The 6,068-nt window shown below is 48.7% G+C and overlaps 1 protein-coding gene across 1 annotated transcript in view; it reads right to left on the reverse strand.

Moving 5' to 3' along the window:
• The window catches only part of TBL1X (transducin beta like 1 X-linked), a 272,758-nt gene extending 271,112 nt beyond the window's left edge, over positions 1–1,646 (reverse strand). Inside the window, 1 exon segment of the mRNA XM_014587573.2 lies at positions 1,468–1,646. The gene's annotated coding sequence lies outside the window, so the exon portion shown is untranslated.
• Positions 1,647–6,068: the final 4,422 nt, after the last annotated feature.

Raw genomic sequence — 6,068 nt, forward strand, 5'->3', positions numbered from 1 at the left:
TTTTTTTTCTCATTAAACTTTGTTTTAATGGGTCTCACAGAAACTTCTTAATCTGATGTCATCACACTTATCTACTGTGCAAAAAAAGACTCATAGTAGCCACTGTAAGGTCTTTCCATCCATCTTTCATATTACTTGAAGGCGGAGGATGGACAAATTGACTCTTGATTAAGCATTCTGAGATGAAGAAGGGATGTCATCTAGTCAAGAAGACCCTGGTACCTCCTATACCATGCAGAGTTAGGAGTACACTGTAGGCAGGTAGGGTTAGACAGTATCCCTCTCTATGTGGAACTAAGTGATACCTCTCCCTGGACAATAGTCTGAGGACCAGGAACATACGCTCGGGCCGGCACCTCCCCCACGGTGGGGGGGCCCCGCGTCCGGACACAGTCCCTCACCCCCAGGCCTCCCCTCCACCCTCAGGCCTCCAGTGGGTGAGGGGAAGCCAGGCCTCGCCCTCGGAGCTCCAAGCCCCGGTCCCTTCCCCGTGGCCTCCAGGGAGAATCCGAGGAGCCCGGGCCTACCCCCTACCCAATCCCAAATCCGGTCTTTCCACGACAGCCAGGTGGGGACGAAAATCCTCACCCCATCCCCCGCCGCGGCCACCCCCCGCGGCTTCAGTGGGGGAGGGGAAGCAGGCCACAGCTCATGTTACCCTCCCCCACCTCCAAAAAGAAGCCGCCCAGCAACCCTAGCAGAGCCCCCCAGCAACCTGCCCGAGGGTGCAGCTCCCTCAAAACCGGCGGCTTCCAGGGTACCCCCCGACCCCAGAAAGTGGGGGCTCGACCTTTGCAAAAAAGACTTCCCGGGAAGGGCCAGAAATGCTTGGGAGAAACACGCACATGGGTGGACGCCAGGAGCTCGGGTATGGAGGCTGGGGAAGGGAAAGTTGGGCGCACACAGGCCCTCGGACCTCCTCGCCCCACACCCTCCACCCTCCACCCTGCACCCCCTACCCCCAGGCTCCGGACCTCTGCCATTTGCCAAGTGTTTTATGTTGCAATGGCTTATACGGCCCAGCCTTGGGACACCCGAGTCCCGGCGCTCCTTCCTCCCCTCCACGTTGGCGACTTCTCCCCCCACCCCCGACTCGCGGCCTTAATTCAATTAAACAAATATCCGCTCCCCCCTTCCCCAGCACCTTTGGTGTCTGCCCTGTTGAATATTTTTAAAATAAGGTTGGCCCCTCCTTTTGGTATATAATGAGCCGGGTGCGAGAGCCCAGTACACTCAGCAGTTTAAACTCTAACCTCGCTTGCTCCTTCCTCAACACTAGACCATTTGTTGTTCTGGTTGCTGGGGGGAGGGGAGACCCGAGGTGAGTTTTTAAGGGGCCGGTCCTCCATCAAAAAGGCGGACCCAAAAATTACCCTGCAAAATATATTGCTGTAAATAACGTCAATGATGTAAAACGACTGTTGCCACACCATCATTAGAGCACATCAATAAAAGATACACACTTACACAGTCTCCATAATTGTGAATCAGCAGAATAGATTGTGTCTTATTATGTATCAGTTGCCATTCAAGGCCCCCCCAAAAGGACTTGGTGGGGCCTTCCCTTGAGCCTGCCCTTCGTTGCTCCGGGCTCCCTGGGCTTGTGCAGACTGATGCTGAAGTATTACATGCAATCGAAAAACGAAGGGTGCAATAGAAAACCCGAGCGAGCTCATGATGCAACCCAGCCCGGCTTACACGTGCTTCCCTTCCCCCACCGCCTGCTGGTGGGAGCGCTGCGTTTTTTCCGCCTGTAGGGTCACATTGTGGTTGATTGATTCTCCTTTCGCCTTGCTCAGTCATTCAGATTTGGAAAGTAAATAACAAGTTGACATCATTACAGCTCTCGGCTTTACGGGGACGCGGCCCTCGGCTACCGCACACTTCCGAGTAGCCGCGCAGCAGAACCGACACCTCCCCCACCCCCCACCCCGCACCCCTCCACCGTCGCCGGCCGGCCCCGCACCCCGCACCCCTCCCCCGTCGCCGGCCGGCCCCGCTTAGCCCTCGCGGCTTGGAAATTTCAAGCTGAACTCGGTTAAAAGGACTCTGTGTGGTTTCCATGACTTTGTAGATGCCAGTCACCTAGATGATAGGAAAATGGTGGAAATCGTCACTTTCAAACTGGGGCCCGGTGTGGAGGTTTCCGGTAGGAAATAATGCAAAGTGAGCTCGGAATCCATCTTGCCTGTTTGATAATAGCCCACTAGGCTCAAAGATCTAATGGCTGGGAAAGAGTCAAGATAATTCCTTGTGACTTCATATTAGCAAGCAAATGGATACACACACACACACACACACACACACACACACACACACACACGGCACTGTGAGCCTAACACAGAAAGACACGCCACCACCACCACCCCTCCCCGTGTTTTTCATTAAGTCGCCAGAAATCCTCCTGCGATGCTAGCTGGGTGGTAGGTAGGTGGCAAATTAGACTCTTTTCTTTCATCCTGGCGATTTTTCAAGTGTGCAGTCCTGTAAGGTAGACAAGACAAGTAAAGAGTGTAAATGAGGAAGGAAATTGTGCAGAGATAAAGGTATTGTGGAGGGAGGGGTAAGCTGCAAGGGTTTCCACAGCTACCTAACTGTGTGTGTGTATTTGTATGTGTATGTAAATACGACGCAAACAATCATTTTCACTTACTGACTAGGGGGAATACAAGAAACTGCTTGCAGGGACCAGCAGTTAGCGTAATGGCTATGTTGCTGGACTCCCATGTTGGCGACCGCGACCGCGGTTCGTGTCCCGCACCCAGTGGCTTAAAACTCATGCCGGACACGTGTGCGTGCATGCCCAAGATCCTGAGAGGAGAATGGAGGAGAAGGGATTGTGGCGTGGCCATCCCCCCTGGGGGGTGATTTCTCGCTTTCTCTGTCTCGGTCTGTCTGGGGAGCACATGTGCCCTATGGCAAAAGCCTCTCCAAAAAAAAAGAAAAGAAACTGCTTGCAACAAATGCCATCAGTAATCCCATTACTACTACCCCAAAATGTAAGGAAAAACTAATCCCCCCCGGGGGGGGGGGGGGGGGGGTGGAGGTAGTTAAGGCACTGGACTCCCACATGGCTGATCTCCTGTTCAAGTCCCAGACCTGGCAGCTTGCTTTTTCACTCTGTGTGTGTGTGTGTGTGTGTGTGTGTGTGTGTGTGTCTGGTGAGTGCACATGCCCTATAGCAAATGTTAAGATACTAACAATAATAAATTAAATTTTAAAAATAGACTCGTAAAACAAAGTTTAAAATGTGACCAGCAGATGGCATAACGATTAAATCGCTGGACTCTCTCGTGGAGTCAATCAACTGCCCTTCCAGTCCTGGACTCGGTGGCTTAAAACTCACACCAGGCACATGTGCATGCATGCCCAAAATCCCGAGAGGAGAATGGAGGAGAATGGAGATTGTACCGTGGCCATCCCCCTCTCCCCCCAGGGATTTCTCACTTTCTGTCCCTCTGTCTCTCTCTCTGTCTCTCCAGCAAGCGCACATGCCCTATAACAAAAATCTCTAAAAAATAATAATAATAATAAATAAACAAAAAACCAGTAGGAACCCACACAATATAGTCTACCACCATTGACCAGAGGTCAAAAAAAAGAGTCCAAATATAGATCTTAACGCTTTCAAAAAAATTAACTCCAAATAGATCATAGGTTAAATGTAAAAGGCAAAATTACACAGCCAGCAGGCAGCGTGGAGGTTAGGTGAGATTTCCCACCCTCTGCGTGTCTCTGGTGAGCATTATTTGCCTTGTAGGAAAAATTTAAAAAGGCAAAATTAGAAAACGGCCACAAGATAACGTATGAGAAACCCAGCAGGCCTTTGATCGGCAGTCACTTTTTAAAGACAATAATACCAAGAGGAACATAATCCATGAAAAATGAAAAGTTGGGCTTCATCCAAAAAAAAGTCTTTAAATAAATATTTAATTTTATTTATTATGTTTTTTTTAAAAATTGCTATAGGGCACATGCACTCACCAGAGGGAAAGACAGAAAGAGAGAGCAAGAGAGAAAGTGAAGAAGCAAGCCAGCAGGTTAGAGACCGCAAATGCAGCCAGCTACATGTGAGTCCAGCCCCTTAGCCACTCCGCCACCTGCTGGCCCTTCCTTAAAACGTTTAGAGTCTACAGAAAGACTCATGGCTGCCTCATAGCTTAGTGGTTAAGGGAGCGGGACCCTACAGGGCTGACCTGGGTTTCAGTCGCAGGCCTCGTGGCTTGGACGGGCATGCTGGGTGTATGTGGCTGTGTGCCCAGAATCCGACAGAGAGGATGGCATAAGCATACCTGACTTGTGGGGTGTTTTCTCTCTAGCTCTGTCTCTTTCTGGAAAAAAATCACACACCTTCTGGAAATTAAAAAAGAAGAAGGGGGTCAGCAGGTGGCGTGGTGGTTAAGGTGCTGGACTCCCACGTGGCCAACCAAGATTCTAGTCCTGGACCTGGCAGATTGAAAAGCACACCAAGCCGATGTGTGTGTATGCCCAGGAGGAAAATGGAGGAGGAGTGATTGTGGCCTGGCCACCCCCTGGGGAGTGATTTCTTACATTCACTCTCCCTGTCTCTCTCTGGTGAGTGCATATGCTCTATGACAGAAACCAAAAAGAAAAGATAATAATGAAATTCATGGAGCGTACACTACAAAAAGTGACTCCTAATGTAGACTATGGACTTGAATTAATAACAATGTATCAATATTCGTTCATTAATGATAACAAATGCACCATGGGAACGCCGGACTATATATTCAATGTTCCTATACATCTGAAACTCTTCTGAAAATAGTCTATACAATTTTTTTAAAGAAAGACCGTAAGGGGGTCAGCAGGTGGCGTGGAGGTTACGGGCGCTGGACTCCCACATGGCTGATCACAGTTTGACTCCCAGACCTGGCGGCTTGCTTTTTCACTTTCTCTCTCTCTCTTTCTCTCTCTCTCTCTTTCACACACACACACGCGCACACACACACATTGTCTCTTTCTGGTAAAATTAAAATAAATAAACTTTAAAATAATAAAAATAATAAAAATAAAATAAATAAAAAATAAAAAAATAAAAATAGGGAACCAGCAGTTAGCATAATGGCTATGTCGCTGGACTCCCACGTAGTCAACTGAGGTTAGCACACGCGCCCTATAGCAAAAACCTCTCCAAAAAAATAAAAATAAAAATAAACACAAAGTTAAATAAAATAAATCTTAAAAAAAAGGAAGGAAAGACAGTAGGAAAATATATTACACTTCTCATGAGACTTACTGCCTGGTTTTCACTGAATCAAGGATCTAATTTCCCCGGGCCCATGTGATCTGCAGAAGCTCCTGGCCAGTATTTGCTTCCATGACTTGCCCAGTTGGAAAGCCCTGAGTTTTCAAGGACCAATCCCAATTTCTTTTTTTTTTTTTTTCCTTGAGAGGTTTTAGCTATAGAGCGCATGCGCTCACCAGAAAGAGAGAGAGAGACAGAGAGACGGAAAGCGAGAAATCACCCCCCAGGGGGATGGCCACACCACAATCCCTTCTCCTCCATTCTCCTCTCGGGATCTTGGGCACGCACACACATGCGCCCGGCGTGAGTTTTAAGCCACCGGCTCCAGGACGCGAACCGCGGTCAACTACATGGGAGTCCAGCGACATAGCCATTACACTAACTGCTAGTCCCAAGCTGATCCAAATTTCTATGGGCCATTTGCCTCACTGTTAAATTGCAGTAATAATCCCTACCCTTTTCCTGTTCCATTTTACCAACCGGGGCAAAGTCTGGGTAAATCTCGTAATCCTTTTTGAAAGGAGGGAGAGAGGCCAGCAGGTGGCGTGGTGGTTAAGGCTCTGGACACTCCCACATGGATGTCCTGGACCTGGTGGCTTGCTTTCTCACTTTTTCTCTTTGGTCAAATTAAAATAAGTGAATGAATAAATAAAATTAAATCTTTTTTTTTTTTTTTGAGAGGTTTTTGCTATAGGGCACGTGCATTCACCAGACAGAGAGAGACAGACAGACAGAAAGTGAGAAATTACCCCCCCCCCGGGGGGGATGGCCACGCCGCAATCCCTTCTCCTCCATTCTC

This window comes from Tupaia chinensis, unplaced genomic scaffold (assembly GCF_000334495.1).
Source record: "Tupaia chinensis unplaced genomic scaffold, TupChi_1.0 Scaffold000222_1, whole genome shotgun sequence".
NCBI lineage: Eukaryota > Metazoa > Chordata > Mammalia > Scandentia > Tupaiidae > Tupaia > Tupaia belangeri.